This window comes from Phascolarctos cinereus, unplaced genomic scaffold (assembly GCF_003287225.1).
Source record: "Phascolarctos cinereus isolate Bilbo 61053 unplaced genomic scaffold, phaCin_HiC Scaffold_726;HRSCAF=1367, whole genome shotgun sequence".
NCBI lineage: Eukaryota > Metazoa > Chordata > Mammalia > Diprotodontia > Phascolarctidae > Phascolarctos > Phascolarctos cinereus.
In genome coordinates, this window is record NW_027556098.1 from 396,393,844 (window position 1) to 396,417,712 (window position 23,869).

The 23,869-nt window shown below is 44.8% G+C and overlaps 1 protein-coding gene across 6 annotated transcripts in view; it reads right to left on the minus strand.

The window, feature by feature from the left end:
• The window catches only part of KCNAB2 (potassium voltage-gated channel subfamily A regulatory beta subunit 2), a 196,394-nt gene that overhangs the window by 138,667 nt on the left and 33,858 nt on the right, over positions 1-23,869 (minus strand). For 3 of the 6 annotated variants that reach the window (XM_020975266.2, XM_020975282.2, XM_020975258.2), the window contains one exon: positions 12,183-12,416. The exons of 2 other annotated variants lie outside the window; for them this stretch is intronic. The gene's annotated coding sequence lies outside the window, so the exon portion shown is untranslated. Of the gene's footprint in view, positions 1-12,182; positions 12,734-23,869 lie in introns of those variants that run through there. One more of the 6 variants, XM_078145736.1, reaches the window with a different exon arrangement.

Genomic DNA, 23,869 nt, shown 5'->3' on the forward strand with positions numbered 1-23,869 from the left:
TCCTCCTCTCTGATCATCTACATGTGTGTTCTGATCAACCCACAAAAGCAGGTGGATTAAGAAACATCAATGGGCTAAGATATGAATTGGTGAGAAAATGATTCATGGAAGCTTGAGAATGGCCCAGGGGGAAGTCTGTGGCACTTTCCAGGGAATGGTACCTAAGAACAGAGCACCCTGTGTGGTCCAGGTGAGCATCACCTGCCCATCACAGCCCCTCAAAGCCCTCAGGGAGGAAGGAGGTTGATGGGAGGCTAGCTGGGTCCCTGGGCCTCAGAGGAGTGCAAGCTGCACCTCTCTCTGGGAGCCCTGAAGAACGCACGCCTACTCTCTTGGCGACAGCCGGAGTAGTTCAGAGGGTGGGCGTGAGTGATTGGAATATATATATTTTTCCCCTTCACGGCTGGTTGCAAGTCTAATCACACGACTGAAATGTCACTGGGCCCGATGACATGTGTGCCATGAAGAGAGAGCACAATTATGGCAGAATTTCTGAAGCTGACCCCTCCCCACCAGAGCTGATCTTCAATGGGGTGAGAGGCAGGAGTCTGACTGTGAAAGTATCTTATCAGCACTGACAAGACTGCATAGCACCTTAGAAGTCGCCTCATTCATAGGAACCTACACAGACAGAAGAGACCTTTAGAGGTGATGGTGTCTAACCCCTTTATTTTATAGATGGTGAAACTGAGTCAAAGGAACAGTAAGTGACTTGTTCAGGGCTACACAGGTAGTAAGTGTCCGAGGCAGGATTCCTGTTCAAGTCCTCTTAATTCTAGGGCCTGTGCTCTACCCATTGAACCACTCAGCTGCCCTAACCTATCCCTTCAACAGATGAGGAAGCTGAGGCCCAGACATTTTCAGTGATTTGCCCAAGGTCACACAAGGTAGTTCAGCTAGGTGGATTATGTTCTGAACCTGGAGTCAGGAAGACTCGAGTTCAAATCCTGCTTGAGGCACTTACTGGCTATGTGACTCTTTCTGCCTGCGTTTCTTCATCTGTAAAATGAAAAAAAAAATAGTACCTATTTCCCAGAGTTACCAGGAGAGGCAAATGAGATAGGTATATAGAGCACAGGGGCAGGTAGGTGGTGCAGTGGATAAAGCACTGGGCTTGGAATCAGAAAGAGTTATCCTCCTGAGTTCAAATCTGGCCTCAGACACTGACTAGCTGTGTGACCCTGGGCAAGTCACTTCACCTTGTCTACCTCAGTCTCCTCTGCTGTAAAATGAGCTAAAGACAGAAATGGCAAAGCAGTCCAGGATCTTTGCCAAGAAAACTCACAAAGAGTCAGACACGATTGAAACAACTGAACATATAAAGCACTCTGCAAAACTTAAGCATTACATAAATGTTAGTAATTATTATTATTACTATTATTATTATTACATGGAAGAGTGGGGGATTTGAACCCAGGGTTTCTGACTCCAAATCCAGTGCTCTTTCCCAGTAGAACATTAGCTCCTTGACAGCAAGGACAGTTTCGTTGTTGTCCTAGCACACTGCCTTAACAAATGCAGGTATTTGCTGAACTGAATGGAGTTGAACTATACCATTCTGGTTACTTGTATATCTGATAACCGAAATCACCCCCTATAAAAATAACTGTCTGGTCTCTTTTTCCACAAATTCAACAACCACTTGTTAAATGCCTTTCTACATACAGGACCCTATACCAGGCATGGGGAGGGGAGGGCACACAAGGTCTCTGCCCTCAAGGAACACCCCATCTATTTTTGTTCCTTTAAAAAAAAGTCAAATCTTTTACTTAGGGGGCAAAAAAAGTACAACTTCTTGTTGGCTACTAAGAATGTAGTGAGTACCATTTCTGGAGGGGTTTGGTGAGGGTAGAGGAGAGAACTGAAAGCCAATAAAGGGACCTGGGAAGTTGTCCCCATTTTGTAGAAAGGTGTCTCTCTTCAGAAAGGTTAACTTTCAAGGTTACCAGGCTGACCTCCTTGGGGCTGTCATGGAAATCCAGGATGCCTATTGGCTGCTGAAATCCCCAACCCACTAGGAAGAAGGGGCACCAGTGCCAGGTGGCAAGGATAAATTAAAGCATAGAACCACTCACACGGGCCTAGAAGTCTCTCATTATCCTGCTTTTCATTTGCTAATAGTTTTGATTTATTATCTGAATAGAAAGCCTTCTTAATATGTCCCTGGGTAAACAATCTAATGCCATCCTCTCTACTGCTAAGTCTGAAATGCAGCAGGCTGAGAGAGAAGTCTGAAGGCTGGGGACATCTGGCAGCTCCATCCCGGCTGCTGCTGCTGCTGCTAATGTCTTGCTATTCTGGGTGATTCTCTGTGCCTCATTTATTTTTGATAGAAGCTGCTCATACAGAGTGTACTTTCTCTCTTTCTTGCTCTGAAATTATGCAAAAGTGATACTTTAAAGCCCAGATTTTATAACCTCTCTGGATTATTTACCCCAGAGAGCAAAAAGAAAATGACAGGCCTCGTTTATTCTGCACCATCTCTGACATGGCTGTACCCAATGCGCTGGCAGAGAACCTGGTATTTTCCACTCTTTGTTCCTGTGCTGTTGCTGTTCTATGTTTGGGTATGCCACTCAGGGAGGTAGTACGGCTCAGTGGAGAGGGCATGTGCCTTGGAATCTCAGAATCACAGGTCTAAAGCTGGACCGGATCTTCGCGGTCATCAACTCCCTAACCCTCTTATTTTACAGATAATGATGATGATAATACTTATCTAACATTTATATAGTGCTTACCATGTGCCAGGCACAGTGCTAAGTGTCTTATAAGTGTGATCTCATTTGGTCCTCACAACAACCTTGGGAGGCAGGTACAATTACTGTCTCTATTTGTTTGGCTGGAGTGTCAAATGTGTGAGGGGGAGTCATGTGCCATCCTTCTGAAAAGCCTGGGTGGGTGGAGCCAGACTGCAAAAGGCTCTAAAAGCCCAGAGAGAGAGAGAGAGAGAGAGAGAGAGAGAGAGAGAAGGGCTGGAATCAGAGGCTCAGATGCTCACTGGTTAATGGCCACCCTTTATCTAGAGATGTGAGGTTGGAAAGAGCTTCAGTTTCCCCACCCCCAGGGAACCCCATCAATCAATAAACAGGCACTCAGTAGGCACCTGCCAGGCCCTGTGCTGAACCCAGGGTATACAGAGGCAGAAGTGAAGGGGTCCCCACTCTCCGGGAGATTACATTCCAACAGAACTTGCCAAGGTGTACTGGTTTTGTACTATCCAACCTCCCAGCGCTGGGGTGAGTCAAGAGCTTTGCAAACATTAGAGAAGGGTCAATTGTAACTGCTCACTGCATTGGGGGGCAGCTAGGTGGCGCTGTAGTGCACAGAGTGCCCTGCCTGGAAGACTTGTCTTCCTGAGTTCAAATCTGGCCTCAGACACTTACTAGCTATGTGACACTGGGCATGTCACTTAACCCTGTCTGCCTCAGTTTCTCCATCTGTAAAATGAGCTGGACAAGGAAATGGCAGACTACTCCAGTATCTTACTAAGAAAATCCCAAATGGGATCACAAATGAAAACTGACTTAGCAACCACATTTTGGGCCTGGATGGAAAGGTCAGTTGTTTCAGTGTTGAAGGGTTTGAATTTAGCCCCTGCTCTGACATTTGTGGTTTTGAGAGAAATTCAAGAAACCAATAAATGGGAAGCTGGATCTGGGGGAGGAATCACTGCAGGCAGGACATTAAGGTATCATGTGGCAGGTGCATCTGCAACTTGCCAATAACAGTGGACTTGGAAGAAACAAAACAGAAAGTCTTATCCAAAGCTGCTGTTTTGTCTTAGGCGAAATCAGCAAAAAGAGTCAGCATTTGGCTCATTGTGGTTTTGCTACAACTGCTCTGAAGAAGGTTTTTTTTTCCCTGTGGGAAACAAGAGATGTGGGCCCATTGCTGACCTGAAGGGACAAGAGATTGCTTGTCAGAATAGTGAAGATGCTAGAACAGGGAGGAAGCCAGAGCAATCTCCCTAATGCACAGCAGGCCTGCAGTGGCTGCTTGCCTGCTCTGGCATCTTCCACTGCCTCCCTGGGACCTCAAGGACTCCTCAGCCTCGAATCCAAGGCCCGCTAGTTCCCACCAGCCTCTCTAGCTTTGTTTCATATTAGTCCTCTTTTCATATCCAGGCCCAGCCAGAGCGGATTATGAGGTGTTCCCAACATTTGATATTCCATCTTCAGGACCTGTGCCTTTGCTCAATCTGTCCTTTACGTCAGGAATGTCTCAGCTCTGCGCTTCAACATTCTGGCTTCCTTCATGGTTGAGCTCAGGCGCTATTTCTTTCATGAAACCTTCTCTGATTCCCAGGGGAAGGTTGCTAGTGGTCACCCCTCCCTCCTTGTATTAGACTCAGCTGTGTATGAGTAATATTTCCCAATAGCCTATAAGTTTGTTGAGGGCAAGACACTCTGTTCTTCTCTTGGTATCTTTTCAGTTGAAGTGAATCTTAGGATCAGATTTAGAGCTGTCTGGGATAAGGGGCCCTTCTAGTACCATCTCTTCATTTTATGGATGAGGGAACACCTCAGACAAGTGAAGCGAGGGTCAGAGAGATAAGAAGCATCCCAGGTAGGACTTGAACCCAGGGCTTCCTGACTCCAAGTCTGGCACCCTATCACTCACCCTAGTGAGAAGAATGGTCCCTTGGGAGGACTGTGAAACCTGGTCTGGAGAGACTTGACTGAATATCCAATCATCCAGAAAGTCCTGTTCTCAGCTTTATGAATCATACAACTCATTCACCTCTATTATGTTTTAAGGCCTACAAAGCAAAGTTCTCAAAACAACCCTGGGAGGTTAGCAGCAGGAGTGTTATGAGCCAGATGGGGAGAGTGAGGTTCGAAGGGGTTCAATAACCTGTCTAGTCACAATAAGAATTCCACCTGGCTCCTAATGCTCAGTCCTTTGCTCCACTCATATGCAGGCCACTACATGGTTTAATCCAGTTCAGTTCTACTCAACACTCATGTATTCAGTGCCTACTACTACTATTCAGGGACTGTGTTAAAAGCTGTTGACATAAAGATTTTTTAAAATGATAGTCTCTGTCCTTCAGGTATTTATGGCCTAAAGGGGGCTGGAAGGAGGGGAATGAATTGTACACAAGTAAATATGATGCAGAGGATGTGGAGAGGCAGGCAAAGTGTGAGACACAGGTGAGGAGGGGGAGATCTCCTTCCCCTGGGGGACAGCAGCCTGGGGGAGGTGGCACGTGATTGGGCTCTGAAGATAAGAATAGAGGTTGGGGATGGCGTAACTAAAGGCTCATTGACAGAGGAGGATAGAAGGACCCCAGGGTCAAAGAGCTGGCCAGTTTAGTAGTAGGATAGAAGGCTCCATGAGAAGGCTGGAGCCTGACTGCAGAGGACCCTGATGGCCATGGTCAGTTCTTCTCATTCTTTATCTTGAGAAAAAAAGCTGGAAGTTCACGAGCTCTCCTTTGTTCCCATGGAATGATACTGACAATCAGTCAGTCACAGTTCACACACGTTATGAATTGGAGATGAGAGAAAGCAATTACCATTGGTAAAAATGAAAAGTGACCATTTATGTCCAAGATTTCCATACTGACCTCTCTCTCTCACTGGAAAGCTTTCTGGTTTAAATTTGTGGATATCTTTCCCCTTTCCAATCCATCAAATAGATTTCAAACTGTTACCCCTAAAGTACAGGCCTGACCGTGTCACTCCTCCACTCCAGAAGTATCTCTGAGTCCCTACTGCTTCTGTTATAATAGACAACACTTTTGACATTTAAGCTTCTTCATAAATCCAGTTCCACCCTATCTTTCTAAATTGATCACACATTACTCCACTTCATACATTCTACATTCCAGCCAATCTGGCCTCTTTGTTCTCCCTGCTCAGTTCCTGCCTCTGAGCTTTTGCATAGGTTGTCTCCGATGCCAAGAAAGCTCTCCCTCATCACCTCTAGGAACTCTATTTTCCTTCAGAGCACAGTTGAGGTGCTACTTTCTACAGAAAGTGTCTCCTGATTCTCCCTGTGCTGTTAATCACCCACCTCAACCACTGTTTTTAATTTACTTTGTACTTTTCTTTTTACTTCATAAATACTGTTTTCCCACCAAAGAACATATGTTCTTTGAGGGCAGGGACTGTTTCATTCTTGCCTCGGTATCTCTACTGCATTGCAGATCCATAATAAATGTTTGTTGAATTGGGGTGACAGTCCCTCAATTTGAGGATAGGTCCCAGGAAAAGACAAGCACAATCTCCCTGAGGAAGGACCTACTGAAAGCCACGAGCCCAGGGCCAATACCAGGAGCACCCCTTTGTATTGGGTGCACAAGGACCCAAAAGGCCTAGAGTTTCACAAAATCATCTATGCACCCTGGCCTCTCTTTAGCTAGGGATGACCTGCAGGCTGAACAGTTGGATGCCCAGGCCTGGGGAGGGGCCATCGGGCTGGCCTCCTTGCCACTTGCATCACAGTTGCCACCTGCTGACGATGTGGAGGGGTCAGGGCCACCATAGACAGGGCTGCTCAGCTTTTCCACTATCACTCTGTGCTGGAATCTCTTCTCAGCCCTTGGGGACAGCCAGAGGATGATGGCTTTAACCCTGTGACTTGGAAAATGTTATTTTCTTCCATAACAATAATCAGTAGGGGAGGTGTGTGGTCTAGTGGATAGTGAGCTGGTCTCAGAGTCAGGATGTCTTAGGTGTCCTGCCTCTGACACATATGAGGGTATGTGACCCCTGGCCAGTCATCTGTGCTCTGGGCAGCTTTAGGATTATAAGTGGCAGAGCAGATGCAGACCTGCACTGTAGAGGGCATTTCCTCACCTGGAAGTTCCCTCCATCAGTAAAATCATGGGCCTAGGGGGAAAAACCTGTTGTATTTATTTCACACATATGATTTCTAAGTACACATGTCATCTCCCCTATGGGAATGTAAGCTCTTCGAGGGCAGGGACTGTCCCATTTTTGTTGCTGTATCTCCCAAAGCACAGTACAGTGCCTGAAACAAATCAGTCATTTGATAAATGCTCGCTGATGCGCATAATAAATTGCTCATCGATGAATGACCAAAGGAAAGGGATAGCCTTGGTCACCAAGTACACGGTCTGTATTTTCTGCACGGTGTCTCTCCCACTGGAATGGGAGCTCCTTGAGAGCAGGGACTGTCTTTGCTTTTCTTTGTAGCAACAGTGCTTAGCACAGTGCCTGGCACACAGCAGGTGCTTAATAAATGCCTGTTGACTTGACTTGAATTCACTTCAATTAGCTAATAAGCAAGCCCTGTCTATCCTAGAGAGGTAGGCTACAGGAAAGTTCCCTGAACTGTGACATACAGCTGTGATATACTTTTGGAAATTCTATGAATCAAACAATACACCATAAAATGCTCTTCTTGGATTTAAGGGAGAGAGATAGTTATATACACAGAGAATCTCCTTGGTTATAACTTATTGCTACCAAAACAAAAGATGGTGTGTGGCTAATAATAATAATAACAACAACAACAACAACAACAACAACAATGATGATTATAATGATAATGATGCTAATAATTATAATTAGAGCAGTTGTGCACCAGCCTATAATACAGCCCAGGTTCCCTACTGTCCAATCCTGGGGCTGGCAGTGGCACAGGTGAGGACCAGCCAGGCAGCTCTGCCAGGACAGGCTGACCCACATGGCTCCTGAACATTGGGGGCTTATGCTTTTTTTTAATCCAAGGAAAGCCACCCTTCACAAATATACCTGCTAGGGTGAACAGACCCCCTTGGAATATGTTTGTAGAAAGAAAATGAAACAGAAATGACAGCTTATGCTTATAGTGATATGCTTTTATGGTTTGAAAGGAGCTTTCTGCAAATTATCTGGTTAGAGTCTTACAACAACCTAGTGAGGTTTTCCCCACTCAGCACAATGAACTTTACAGGGCAGGAATGATTTCATTTCTGTCTCATATCCTGAGCACCTTGCAGAGGCTGTAGCACACAGCTGGTGATTAATGTAGGTTTATTAGGTGAATGAATGAGGTAAATACTACAGCTATTATTTTCTTAATTTTATGGAAATGGAGGCTTGGAAGGATAAAGGGACTTGCCCATAGCCTGTAGCCAAGGGCAGAGGCTGCTTCTGAATAGAAGCTTTTCCTGACTCCAGGCTCTAGCAGGCTTTTGGCCATCTTATAGAACGTGCACAAGAGCTGGTAGAAAATTCCTTTGGGGTTTAGTGGTGATACCTACAGATTTATCCATCACTCAGGTTATTTCTGTCTCCTCATCTTCCCTCTTCTGCGGAAACCTAGCCTGCTTTGACAGCATCACACTGTAGAAACAAACACAGATTTGAGCTGACCTTGTGCACGGTCACACTAGCTACTATGTAAGTGGCACGATGCCTTCTCATCTTCCACCAAGACCTTTCATGGGGTCCTTTATGAAAGTTCACCCCAGCTACTCGATGAATAGACAAAAAAGCATTTCATTCTTCATAACTAGGAAGGACAATATATACAGGAGGGTTAAGGTGCAGACAGACAGAAAGGCCTATCTTTTAAGGGTAGTGGGGGTGGTGTGGATGGTTCTATCTTTGCTATCACTCACTGGAACACTGTTGGAGAAGGAGAAGAAAGGGCATTAGATGGGTAGCCCTGTTCTTTATACTTTCTTTGGGAGTTTGAATCTCTGAAAACCAGTCAAGCTCTCTTTAGAATAGTAGATAGGCCTTTCTGTGGCTTCATTCATTCATTCACAAAACATTTAAGTGATGTCTATGTTTTAGACACCAAGTATATGAACCAAAACCAAAACAGTTCCTGCCCACTAAGAGACTGCATATTATCATGTATACAGGTTAAGTAAAATTCAAATTATGTCCAAAGTAATTTGTAAGGGGGAAGATGCTAGTAATTGGAGAAGGAAGGAAAGCTTGTATAGGGAGTAGCCCCTGAGGAGAGCTAGAAAACAAGAACAGCCCTTCCCAAATAGGCAGGGCAATTTTGGCCTGTGGAATATCTACCTAAAGGGGGAAAAAAGTGAGAAGCTAGGAGAAGAGGCTGAGAGCCAGTTCCTGGAAAATCCCTAATGCAGTCTTTGCTGCCTCCAGGCACCTACCTCCATGGAACATACACCGCAGGGAGAAACCAAAAGAGGAGGCCAGAGATACCAAGATCACTTTTCCAGCTGGAGACTTTGTGACAGTGGGGAAGTGAGGAAGAAAATGAGAAGACATGGACAGGACCCAAGCCTGCCCTGAGGGGTAGTGTCTGCAGGATTTTCTGAACCTCTCTGGAAATTCTAGAAGGCATGTTGGTTACATCACACGCAGGCAGCATAATAGCCAACCAAGGCAAAAAACTGGACTCCTGGTTATTGTGAAATATTCCCTTTCCTTACAAAAAGGGGGGGGGGAAGGGGTCATTTTGCATCCTGTTTTTTGAAGGTCTACCATGGATTCCTGGGTCATGACAAAGCAACAAAGATGAGTTAAAGGGGTGGGGAGAGGGAGCAAGATCTTCTGAAGATCTCATGTAGAACCTTTCTGAAAGTTTGCCAGGCAAGACAGCTATTACCTACAGCAAAGATTCTTAACTGGGGGAGGGGGAGAAGGTGGGAAGGTCTCTGAAGCTGGTTTTAAAAATATATATTTGGATAACTGTATCTCAATATAATCAGGTTCCTTTATAATCCCTCTGTATTTTATTTTATGCATTTAAAAATATGATTCTGAGAAAGAGTTCATAGGCTTAACCAGATTGCCCAAGGGGACTATGACACCAAAAAGTTAAGAAAGTCAGATCTAAAGGAACACCCAGGGGCATAGGGGTACCACAAAGAAATAAACGCCTCCAAATCATCAACCTACCTTTTCAGAACTCCCTACTCCTTTGAACACAGAGACCCACCCTCAACACTGGCATCCATGCCTCCTGAGCAATCAGGGGCCTAGATTAGGCATATCAACTTAGCTAGCTTCTTTCCCCATTGGACATTTCAATTCCTCCCAAATACCCATGGTTTCTGGAGAAGAATGACCTTAACACCCCCGCTGACCAGAAAAAAACAAACCTTCTGCATCTGTGATAGTCAAAGGAGGAAAAAAGGTGAGAATCTGGGAAATGAAGAAATGGAGATTGAATTCATAGTAAAATCCCCAATTCGATCCTTGACTAGGAAGGCTCTTGGATAACAGAAGGGTGGCTAGTTCATCTGATTTCCAGAACTAGTTTGAGGAAAAGTCCATGAAAAGAACTTATAATGTCAATGAGAGGGGCATGGAAGAGACCTCTGGGCAAGACAAAAGCCTTTTCATTACACAACAAAAGCAGGGAAGAAAGTTGATTTTCCAGTGTTTGAGATATGTGAAAACTACCCTTTGTGTGAAGAGATGACTTCTCAATGACCCACTGAAATGCTTTTTCTGGCAAAAAATTCCTTTAGAATGCTAGTGGGTTTGCCAGTCCTCCATGTTGATAGATACTCTGAATTAAAGAGTCCTAGATGAGCAAGCCAACTCCACCTTTGACCTACCCAAGTATAAGCTCCATACACCCTATATGTAGAAAGCATGTTTGCAAGGACTGTCCTCTCAAGGAGAGCTTAAGACCTCTCTCTATGCTCCACTGCTTTCAGGAAAGCAGGCATCCATATCTGAAGAACAGCTGCCCTTACTTAAGATACCCCAAAGACCCAAGAAATGATGGGATGCTTGGGAGAGGGGGATCAGAGTTTATGATTATTTAAAAAAAGTAACAGCAAAATGTCTGTTGGTGGTCAATGAATTACTGAGTCCTTACTAGCAGCTTGCACTGTGCATACATTCATACGCAACACATTTTCTCTGAAGAGACTTTATAGGTTCTTCAAATAACTACTCACTACTCTTCTTTCCCCCCAGCCAACTTGTTTCATTGAATTCTTAAGTTAGTCTCTGCTGCAGCATTAGGCTACTTTCTTGAAGTTTTGCCAGCTTCATTTGGAAGAGAGGAAGAAAGTGGGAGAGAAAGAGAATGAGGGAGAGAGAAGAGAGAGAAAAAGAGGGAGAAAAGAAGGGAAGAGAGAGATTTAGAGGGAATGGGCCACAGAGAAAGAAAAGATAGAGTAAGAGAAAGAGAGATAGAGAAAGACAGAGATGGAGAGAAAGGAAGAAGAAAAAGGAGGGGGAAGAGACTGAAGAATGAAAAGAAATGTGGACAAAGAAAGAGGGAAAGAGAAGAGGAGATAGAGAAAGAGGAAAGATGGGATAAGAGAGAAAGAAAGACATAAAGACAGAGACAGGAAGAAAGAAAGAGAGAAAGGGAAGGGGAAGACAGAAAGAATAAAAGAAGAAAAGAAAAATGAGGTGAGATGAAAGAGGAAAATAGATGGAGAAAAAGAAAGAGGGAGAGGGACAGAGGAGAAAGAGAGAAGGAAAGGAAAAGAAGATGGGTGAGAGATAGGTAGAAAGGAATAGAAAGGGTAGACAGAGAGAAAGAAAGGATAAAGAGAGGAAGGAAGAGAGATGGGAAAGAGAAAGGAAAGATAGGGGAGGAAAAGAGGGAGAAATATATAGAGAAAGAAAGAGGGAGGGAGGGAGAACAAGAAAAAAAAGAGAAATCTCTCTTGACATTGGTGCCTCTACTTGGGTGAAGCCAACCCAGTGTCATGGAAACGCCTGGGGATTTACCAGCTGCACACAAACACTGCACTGTGGAATGAGACTTTTTACACTTTTTTGTGCTTAGGCGTTTCCTTTGTGAAACTGAAACCCTGGCCATGCACACAAACTGCCGATTTATTTCTGTAACATGTAGGAAATAAAAACAAAAAGACACCCCCTCCGTCGCCCAGAAATAAAAACAACAAAACCAAGCTCCCTTCAGACCTTTCATTAACGGTTAACCACCGTAACTTGTCAAAGGGCTCTATACATTCAATGAAGATTTTTTTTTGGCCTTCTTTGGGGTTAGGGAGAACCAGTCACCTTAGCGCCCTAATCATGCTGTCCCTCCTCACACTGGCTGCTCCCCGGGACCTTAGCTAGACAAGCTCAGCATTCTTCCAAGGAAAACGCACACATGCATGTAGACGCTTCTCTCACGCCGGTCCCCCCTCCCCACCTCCCACCCCACCGCACTGCATCTACTCAGCGGGGGCCAGGCTGCCTGCAGCAGGAGCCCTGGACCAAGCACTGAGGTGGACAGGTCCCCCAGACAGCCCAACACCCACCTACCTTGCCCCTGGATCCTCAGCGGAAGCAGATCTCTTTCTCTCCTCGTCTAACTTTGACCAGAGATTATGCGGTGGGCAAAGGGACAAACCCCCAAGCTGCTGGAATGGAGGTCCGGAGGGAAAACAGAGAGTGGAGCTGTCCCCTCTCCCTTCAGCGGTGATGGTGAGCAGTGATCAGCCACACAGTAGTCTGAGGCTCGGGTTGGCTTGTTTCCTACCCCATTCCCTTCTTGGGCTGTGTCGAAACAGAAGGGAGGGGGTTGAGAAAAAGCTGATCAGCCTCCTCTCACCACCAGGCTGGGAATCACTTAACTGAGCTGAGGAAGGGGGGCAACCTAAGGAAGCCCTTGTAATTAGTACTGCAGCAAATCCGGCTGCCCGCCGCCGCTGCTGCTGCTGCTGCCGCTGTCCAGTCCTGACTCAGCAAGTCTGAGGTTGCCAGCCGACATACAGTAAGTGGGCTGCCAAGTGCTGTAGGGTCTGCATTTGAACCCAGAAGCCGGACTGCTTCAGGAAGCTGGGATTAGCCCACAGCACGCCAGCTTCCCTGTTGCTGCAGAGCAGAATAGGTTTTAACTGTGTAAGTCCTGCAGAGGGAGCAGGGGCCCGTTTCCGTGGCCACTCTCACCCTGCTACACCCCTCGCCCAGTAGCTGACCGCAGACTTTTCATTTTAGCTTCCACTGGTTCTCATAGAAGGGGTTAACCCACCTTACCCAGATGCTTTCCACTGACCCTGCACCAAGGCAAAGACTCTACAGCCATAGTTCCTTGGGGGCCCCCTCTACTGCCCCCACAAACTAGACCCAATAATGAATCCAGACCATGGTGTGGTGAGACTCATGGACCATAAGTGGCCAGTGAGGGCAAACATGGATATTATCTTATATTTATTTTGCATGTGTTATACAATAGGGGTAGCAAGGCATGAGAGCAAGCCCTGGAGTTAGGAAGACCTGCCTCAGAGTCATACTAGCTGTATGACTCTGGGCAAATCCTTTAACCTCTCAGTGTCCCAGGCAGCTAAGACAAAGGTTCTTAACCCTCTGGAAGTCTGGTGAAACTTATGGGCTGCTTTCTCAAACTAATGAATAAAATACAGAGGATTACAAAGTTAACAATTATATCGAAATACAGTTATCAAAATGTAAAAAAAAAAGACACTCTCCAAACAAAAATCAAGTTTACAGTCTTGTTCGGTTAAGGACCCTGGTTCTAAATTATAGAGGAACTACCAATATACATTTTTAGAGGGAGTTCCCTTTACCATTGAAATCACAGGGTTCATTCCCCCCTCCCCCAAAACCCAACTGGCATTTATTTGTATGTGTACCTGTTACTCCTCCCCATTAGAATGAAAGCTCCTTGAGGGCAAGAAATATTTCATTCTTGTTTTTGTGTTCCTAGAACAAATTAGGCATCTAAGAAATGCTTGCTGGCTGGCTGATTCTCCCACACATGCCTCTCTGGAGGAGCCAGTGATGACTTACGGAGCTGGTTCATGGGTTTGGGAGCAGGCATGACTGGCACTTCTCCAGGGGAAAGAGTACATTTGCCATGCGTCTCTAGGCTGGTCTTTGGCTCTCTCCCCCTAGCCCTCATCTTATCTCCCCAACAGGCACGCCATTCTTCTTTAAGAGGTGGTGGTAGAGGCAGGTAGGTGGTGCTGTGGATAAAGCTCCAGCCTTGGAATCAGGAGGACCTAAATTCAAACCTGGCCTCAGACTCTTGACACCTACTAGCTGTGTAACCTTGGGCAAGTCACTTAACCCCAACTGCCTCACCCCCCAAAAAAAGTGGTGGTGGTGAAATTCAGTGAGTGAAATGTTTGGGCCAATCATCTTCAGGCTGGTCCAGTTTTTCTTGATTCTAGGATCCTGGGGAAAGTACTTCTCTGGTCTGGGCCTCAGTTCCCTCATTTGTAAAATGGTGTGTGTGTGTGTGTGTGCATGCGAGCATGCACACGTGTGCAGGTGGATCATCGATTGATCTTTTAGGTCCTTTCTAGCTCTAAATCCTATGATGATAAAAGTAGATTCCCAAACTACCAAACTTGCTGACAACTACATAGCCCCAGGTCTCTGGGTTTCTGAAGGGAAGCCCAGACTCAAGTTTAAGTGGCATTCTATATTACCTGATGTTTTAAGTTTCAGGTTTCAAGTTGTTTTAAGCTGAATTAGAGAAAAAAACTTAACAAACAGCTTTATGGTCTTATATTAGAAGTTAGAATTTGCTACCAGGATACCAAGTATGAGTTTCTTTGTTACCTGGGGTGTGAAAACCACAGGTCTGACCACTTCCCTTCCTTCTTCACATACACATGGTGATTCCCTATTATATCTAGGATAAATTACATATTTCTCTGTATAATATTTAAAGGTATTCACAGTATTACTCCAACTGACTTTTCCAGACACTGTTTAGATTTCCAGCTTCCACACACTCTCTATGTCCACCAAAGGGCCATTACCAATCTTCTTGACTTATGTCTTGCCACTAAGCTAGAGAAGAGAGTGAGGCTGGTAACTCTGCACAGCCCTGCCTCACTTAAATACAATTCACTTGCAGGTCAAGGTATCAACCTCCTGATGTCATTGGTCCTCTTCGAGAACGAAGGGCAAACAACAATGTCTGCCAAACCAGACTATTAGCTGGATCTCCAACTCAGCAAACTATCTACTATCTCCAGGCCTTTGCACGGGCTGATCCCCTTGCCTGGAATGTACTCCCTTCTTCCCTCTGCCAATCAGAATCCCTAGTGTCCTTCAAAGTTCTCAGTTTAGGTGTTCCCTTTCATACAAACTTTTCCTTGACCCTCCCCTCCCACCCCATTATTATATTCCTCTCTTTCCTCAAATCACCTTGTATTCACTTATCTGTTGCATCCCCCATAAGAAGATAATTTCTTTGGGAGCAGGGACCATTTTGTTTTTGTCTCTGTATCTCCAGCATCTAACATAGTTGGGGAAGGGAATAAGCACTTAAGTAGCACCTACTATGTGTCAGGCCCTGTGCTAAGCACTTTTTACAAACATCATCTCATTTGATCCTGACCACAACCCTGGGAGGTACGTGCTATTATTATCCTCATTTTACAGTTGAGGAAACTGAAGCAAACAGAGGTTATATCACTTTCTCAAGGTCACACAGCTAGTAGGAGTCTGAGGCCAGATTTGAACTCAGGTCTTGAGGCCCCGTGCTCTATCCACTGTGCCACCAGTTTCCTGGTCCACAGCTAAGAAGTGTTTACTGTAATGAGTTCCCATAAGCTTATTTTCTCTTTTTTAATGCATCATGGTATAGAGAGGAAAGGGCTTCAGATTTGAAAGTTCAGCAAGGACTTGATTTGAATCCTCCTACAGATAATTTAGGGCTGCCTGATCATGGGCCTATTCCCTTAACCTCAGATTCCTCATCAGTATTTTAAACCTACAGCATTCACCTCATGGGCTATTGTAAGGATCAAATCAGAATGCATAGGAAAGGCTTTGTAGACCTTAAGGCCGTACGTGAATGTAAATTATAACGATGATTTTAATAATTATAATTATCATCTAAAAAGAAGACCCAAATAATTATGATCATAAAGACAATTTACTCAGTACCTTTCTCCAGGGATCTCACAGCATTTTCTAGTCTACTCATCCTAATACACATTTTTATTTTTGGTAGCTTTCATAGAGTTATATTGTATCATACCCACAGATAATAATAAGAAGCTAGCATTTACATAGCACTTTCAGGTTTGTGAAGCACCTTCCATCTGTCATTTCAATTGATCCTCACAACCTTTTAAAGGAAGTGCTATTTTATCTTTATTTTATTTTATTTTTTATCTTTTTCTTTCTGTATAAAAGTGGATTAGGAAGCTAAAGCTGAATATTCAGGGTCACACGACTAGTAAAGTGCCTGAGGAAGGATTTGAACTCAGGTCTTTCAGGCCCAGTGCTCTATTCATTGTGCCACCTAGTTGCCATCTGGGTGGTAGAAAGGAGTAAGGACAGATCTGAATTCCATTTGGTAGAGGAAAAATCTGAAGCCCTGAGGTTCCTTCCAGCAATAGGGCTAATAGTACATCAATGGCAAATCTGAGAACAGAAGACAGGCACCTTATCTTTGAGGACAGTGCTGCTCCTAGAACATGCTGCTGCTGCCATGCTGGCCCAAGGCGTCTGACTATTTCCAAGGCAGGCCTTCACAACGGTGATCTGGAATCTTAAACCACTGCTCTGTAACACCTGCTCCTCTCAAGAAGCACCCCAGGGGCTTACAAGGGGAGCCATCAGTGTACCTGGTGAATCTTTTAATTGCCCTTAACCCCTTGGACAGGAGGGCTCCTGCTGGTCTGCTGATCTGTCTTGATATACATAATCAAGCTGATCAATAAAGTAACCCAGAGGGATGAGCTGGACTGGAAGCAGCCTGCTCAGCTGCTAAAGTCTAGCTCTTGAGATGAGAACAGTTGCTTTGTCTTTACAAACACACAGCAGGTGTGGCCAGAAGGAAGACATACTCTCTACGATCTTCTGCTTTGAATGAGTCGAAGTAAATTGGTCCTAAACAGACCTCACTGGAGAGATGAATACACAGAAAATTGGCTGAATTTCACATAGCAGCAGCGCTTCCCTTCCCCATCAACCTGGACCCCTCCGCCCTTTGGAGTATCTAGGCATTCTATATGCGTTCATTTTCCACAAATGTGCCTGTGACCGTGACAAACCCCATTATCTCTATCTGAAAAAGGAAGTCAGAGTCAAAACTGGAGGTGTAAGACTGAGATCACTAGAACAACAACAATCTAATACCTTACATCAATCTGTAATAAGCCAACTCAACTTTACATTATGCTTCACTCTCTACCCTTGCTTTCTTGTCCCTCCACTGGTCATTGTTTGTCAAAACCCAGGGTGGGATTACTTCTCCCATCAACCTCTTTCATTGCTCTTTACATTTCTGCTGAATGGATATGGAGGACAGAAGGAAAACCATGCTGACTGGGCCCACTACAAATTTATGTTACATAATCTCAACTGGGTCCTCACTGCAGGAAGACAAACATTCTGTTCATCCCTAATCAATGTGCTATTCCACTCCACAGCAGCTGTTCTAAACCTTCTCCCCTCTCTTGAAACCTCCCACGGAATCTCCTTCCCCATCTTGGCCTACTAGGACCTTGCCTCAAACTTCACCAAAAAAAATTAAGGACATGTGTTGAAAGTTCCTCCTTCTCCCTGGCTCATCTCATGTTATTCATCTCATATTATTACTCATCTCATATTATCTTCCCCCACAATATCCTCCTTCAGTCTAATCTTGGACAAAAAAGTGGACCTTTTTTCATTACTATAGCCAACTTCCCTTTATGGAGTCTTGACTCTAACCCCTCCCTTCTTTTATGGCAGATCCCCTCTTGCCCCAGCCCATATCATTCCATTCTCTCCTTTATTTTCAACCTCTTCCTATCCAGTGGTTCCTTTCTAGCTGCCTACAAACTCAATCATGATCCTGGATCTCTCATCTTTACAAAACCCTCCCTTGATCCAACTATCCCTGCTAGCTATCATCCTATATAACTCTCCTCCTCTTCTTAGCCAAACTCCTTGAGAAAGTCATCTACAGTTAATATTTATATGTCCTCTCACTCTCTTAAACACTTTGAAATCTGGCTTCTGATATCATCATTCAAATGAAACTGCCCTTTCCAAACTTACCAATAGTTTCTTAATTGCCAAATCCAATGGTCTTTTTTTCAATCTTCATCCTTCACCTTTGACACAGCTGATCTCCTCCTAGATTGTATGCCTCTCCACTGCTCTCTCCTGGTCCTCCTACCTGTGTGACTCATCCCTTCTTTGCTGGATCTTCATCCAGGTCATGTCCACTAACCATGGGTGTCTCCCAAAGCTCCGTCCTGGGTCCTCTTTGATTATTCCTTTAGACTACTTTGCTTAGTGGTCTCATCAGCTCTCATTGGTTCAACGATCACTTTTATGCCAATGACTCTCAGCTCGATCCTAACCTCTGTCCTGAGCTCCAGTATTATGTCACCACCTGTCTGGATGTCTTGTAGGCATCTCAAAACAACACTCATTATCCTTCTTCCCCCAGCTCTCTCCTCTTCCCAACTTTTCTATTGTCTCAGGCACCACCATCTTCCCCATGACCAAGGCTCAAAAAATCATCATTATTCTTGACTCCTCATTCACTGTCTCCAAATCTGTTGCCAAGATTTGCCATATCTATTTTCACAATATCTCTTGCATATATTCCCTTCTTTCTACTTACACAGCCTCTACCTTAATTCTAGTCCTGATCAGCTTTCACCTGGACTCCTGCAATGAGCCTCCTAACTGGCCTCTCTGCCTTAAATCTCTCCCCACTCTAACTGATCCTCTGCTCAGATGCCAAGGTGATTTTCCTGAAGCGCAGGTCTGACCACATCACCCTTGTCCCAGCCCTACTCAACAAACTCCAGTGGCTCCCTATGACCTCCGGCATCAAACAGAATGTCTTCCGTTTGGCACTTAAACCTCCTCCTACCTTTCCAGCCTTCTCCCTCTGCTCCCCTCCGCGTACTCAATGATCTAGCTACAACGTCCTACTGGTAGTACTTTGAACGTGACCTTCCATCTCCCATCTGCATGCTTTTGCCCTGGCTGTTCCCCATGCCTGACCTCTGCCTCTTCATTTCCTTGCTTCTTTCAAAACTCAGCTCAAACCCCATCTTCTGCAGGAGGCTGCCCTCAATCTCCCCCACAATAACTGCTTTCCCTTCTCATCGCTACTCTGTATCTGTCTTTCATGGTGTCTTGTTATTTGCACATTGTCTTTTTCATTAGAATGTGAGCTCCTTGAGGGCAGATTGTGTTTGCTTTACTTTGTCTCTTCAGCACTTAGCACAGTGCTAAAACAAGAGAAACTCAAAAACCAAACTCTCAGTCATTTGACAGACTGACTGATTCCAATGACAACGTCAGCAACAAAGGTCAGGAGGTCTGCTGCCTTAAGCCCAAAGATCCACTCCTTGGGCCCAGCTTATGGACCTCTAAAAGTGGGCAGCCTACTTTCCCACTGCACGTCTGGGTGACACCAACCTTCCAATGGGATTCATGGTCAGTGACCAGGAGAGAAAAGGGATTCTGAGGAACAAAACAGGAACAGCTCTGGAGCTGTTCCCAGAGGATGGCAGGGTACCCTTGAGATCGGCAAACCTGGAGCCACAGCCTCAGAGTCAAAACAACCCAATGCCAAATGCTCACCATGGGGGCCACAGTGAGTTCTGACAGAGAAGCTGCTGTCCTTCAGCCTAGGCCTCCCATATGGGGCTGGACAGTCATAGGACAGGCCAAACCCTATAGAAGTAGGCTCCAAGATAGATATATGATGGAACAAGGAGGATCAAAGGACCATACACTTAGAAAAGAAAAGGGCCTTAAAGGTCAGAGGATCATCATTTGATCTCTTTTATTTTACAGTTGAGGAGACTTGACTGAGGTTGTCCAGGGAGGAAGCTTCAGAGGCAGGACGGGAAATCTAGTCCCCTCTGACTCTAGAACCAGGGCTCTTTCCATTGGCATCCTATGCTTCCTGGTCATCTAGTCACTTTATTTTTACATATATGACTTACCCAAGGTCATACAAGCAGTGGTAAGTGGCAGGTGGGAATCTGAACCCAAGTTCTAGATGCAGCTCTCTGCACTGTAAAACCACCACTTCTATATTTAGCACCTTAGGGTTTGCAAAATGCTTTGCAAACATTTCCATTTGATTGTTACAAGAACTCTATGGGTTAAGTGTTAGGGAATTATTAGTCCCAATTTATAGATGACATTGAGGCTAAGACAGATTAAATGACTTGCCCAAGGCAAGGCATACCTTGTAAGTGTCTGAGGTCACATCTGAACCCAGGGTATCTTACTCAATTGACTCTATCACACTGCCTCTCTGCTGAAACGTCTGTTTGTGTGTGTGTGTGTGTGTGTGTGTGTGTGTGTGTGTGTGTGTGTGTCTAAAACTAAGCCTGGCTGTCCCCTCTGTCTTCATCACATCCTTTGGCTGGATCTTTGAGGGACTCCCGCATTTAGGAGTGACTCCCTTCTGGTCAGGAGTACTGTATATACATGAAGGATGGAATATCTCCATATACAGAACACAGAGTCACTGGGACACTGAGTAGGGAAGAGACAAGGACTGGAGCTATCAGCCCGGGAAAGCGTGCTCTTTCTTTAATGCAGCCAATTCCTTTAAACTCTCGTGTTAGCATGATACCTTGGGGACCAATGGCCTAAGAGCCAGACAAAGAGAAAAAGTCTAGCTGTTTATTCCAAAGAACAGAACAGTGAATAATAGCAACTCCCATTCCTTTAGAGGAAAAATAAAACCATTCTCAAGTGCTCCAAATTCCCCCATGCCTCAGTATATACTGGCACCTCTAAGTTTCCTAGGGAATTGATGAGTCACCAGTGGACTTTTATCTCCCTGTCTCCTTGAAATGTTCAGTCTGGAAATGACAGAACTATCACTGTAGCTTAGGAGAAAAATGGAAAGACCTTCCGCTCATTAACTCCACTAACTTAAAAACAACAATAACCACAACACAGTGGTTGGTTTTATTGCTTCCCTGCATGGATACGGCTTGTGTTTCTAGTAGACAGAGCTGGCGTGGTCGTGGGGATGGTACATCTAGGGGCTGCCTGGATAAAAGCCTAGCTCTGGGTTGAAGGACCCAGTATTTCTCTGCATTCCAGGAATGGGGGTCAGCTAGTGAAAATGCTTGGAGTCGGGAGACGAGTGTCATGTTTGGGGACCAGCAAAGGAGGACCACAGAGTCACTGGATCAGAGACTATATGGAGGTGAGCAGAGTATAAGAAGACTGGAAGGGTAGGAAGGGGTCACATATTAAAAGTCAAAGAAAGAATTTTATAATTGATCTCAATACCACCAATGCTCCCTTTAGAGAAGGCTCAGTATTTCTTCCTCTTCATTTCCCAGCAGCAGCTCTGCCTGGTTTTCCTGAACATCATGCCCCCTCGATGGGTACCTCTGACAGAGCCATCCTCTCTTTCCAGTCTGTTTTTGTGTATTATCTTCCCCCATTCAAACATAAGCTCCTTTAGGGTAGAGACTGTCTTTCTTTTTAGTTGTATAGTCAGTACTTTGCACGTTCCTGGTACACTGTACATGCTTAATAAGTATTTATTGACTATTGGTCAATTGGTCTGAAGATAATAGGGAACCAATAGACTTTACTTAATAACAATAAATAATAGCTAGCATTTATATAGGACTTTATGTTTGAAAATGAGTTTGACTTACAAATAATATCTCTTTTTGTCCTCACACAATCCTGGGAGGTAGGTGCTATTATTATCCCCATTTTGCAGATTAGGAATCTGAGGCAGGCAGAGGATGAAGTGACTTGCTCAGCATTACATAGCTAGTTAAGTGTCTGGGACAAGATTTAAATTCAAGTCTTCCTGACTAGGCCCAATGCTCTAATCATTGTACCACATAGAGGTGACATGATCTGACTTGCTCTTCAGGAAGATCAATTTGACAGGTGAATGGCATTTGGGGCAGGGAGACATTTGAGGAAGGGATATTACAACCGTCCAGGCATAAGGGCCAGCACCAGATTGGTGTTAGTGTTGGATGAGAGAAGGGGAAACGTAAGAGGGATGTTATGAAAGTAGGTAGGACTTGACAGTCTGGATGCGGAGGTGAGAGAGGCTAACACCTAGGTGGCTGGAAGGATGATTTAACAGTGATAGAGAAGGTATGAGGGGAAAGAGAATGAGTTAAGCTTTGGTTCATGTTGAATTTAAGAAGTCTACGGAACGTACAATTCAAGATGGTCAACAGACAGTGGGAGATGTGAGTCTAGAGATTGTGAGAAAGGTAAGGGCCGGACAAGCGGATCTGAGAGTCAATCTGCACAGAGGTGATCACTGAAACCTTGGGAGCCAATGAGACCAAGTAAAGTAGTACAGAGGGAGAAGAGAAGGCCTAGGACAGACCTTTGGAGAGCACCTGCTCAGTGTCAGGAGTGAGGAAGTACTACATAGAGTACAGAGAGAGAACCAGCCTCGGAGTCAAAGTTCTGGGTTCATGTCCTTCCTTTGTGTGCCCATGGACAAGTCACATATACACTGAGTGGCCAGACAAATTTAGGCATGTTGCTTATCTGCATTGGTGGAGAGAGTTTTTACAGCCAGAGTTCCCCACAAAGACGAAGTCAAGGGTCTGGACCATTAAGTACGCCAGAGATACAAAATAAAAAAACAAAGCAGGCCCGACCCTCAAGGAGCTTACATTCTACTGAGGATAACTGCTGAAAATTATGTTGACTAAGCACCTGCTTATCAATCAGTGTTGGGGCAGGCAGTGTTTTGTATAACCTGCTTTTTGTCATGCACCCCTACCTGCAAATCGTCACGTTCTTGCTACCTTGGGGAAGAACTGAGATTCAAGGGACCCACCTCTTTGGCTGAAGTGGACCTACCTGAATTGTCTCAAAGTTACCCATAAAAGCTGTCCCCACCTTGAAGCCGTCACTAATCTTCAGAGATCAGCCCATCAACCTGCTGCTATCCTGACATACTTAAAATAAACTTCTTTTGATTCTCTTTGTGCTGAGTTTTATCTCATTAATCAGGGTGAAAAGCCCAAATGGAGATTTTCTTTTCAACATAACCAATACAGGACAGATGAGAGGGCCTGGGTTTGTGATTTCATTGATACAGAGAGCTTCCAGATGAGGGGAAGGGAAAAGGGAGGGGACAGGAATTTATTATCCACCTACTATGAACTAGGCACACTGTATTATCTCATTCCAGCTTCACAACAATCTACCTGAGAGGGAGGTGCTATTATGATCCCCATTTTACAGTTGGAGAAACTGAGGCAGAGGTTAAGTGACTTGCTCAGGGTCACATAGCTAGGAAGTGTCTGAGGCTGGATTTGAACTCAGGTCTTCTTGACTCCAGTCTCAGCACCCTATCCAGTGTGCTATCTGCTTCAATATATAAGGTAGCACTTATAACTGGATTACAGATACTGAAGTCAGTCAATCAATATGCATTTATTAAGTGCCCATTATATTCAAGGCACCGTGCTAAGCAATGGCAATGCAAAGAGCCCAGGTCTTTGGGACTCCAAAGCTAGCTGTCTAGTTACTGTGATGCTGTCTCTAAGTAAATATAAGGTTTTTGAGGATGGGGAGGTGGGGGGAGAAGGGAAAGGAGACAACAACCAACCACGGAAAATGAAGATGTGGAATTTGGGTTCATTCTTGAGGCCAGGTTTCTGCTGCCTTTGTCTTTTGCTCTTTCTCCTACCCCATGACACCTCAACATTCTTTGTCTATTTGCATCTGAATGGATTGCCTCTGTTAGAGGTAAGCAAGAACTGTCTTTTACCTTTCTTTGCATCCCCAGCACTTAGCACAGTAGGTACTTAATACATGCTTACTGATTGACTGACAATGGAAATAAAAGTCTTTGTGTCCCTAGCATCTAGTATAGTGTCTTAGCTTGGCACTTGAAATTCTTATTGGAGTAGAAAACAATGCCTGGAACATAGGTACCAAATAAACACTCTTGGAGAAGCCAGATTTGGCAGTGGGATCACATTCCCTTCTCCCTGTCCCCAAAGAACCCCGATTTAATCCCAAGTATGAATATTGACTAT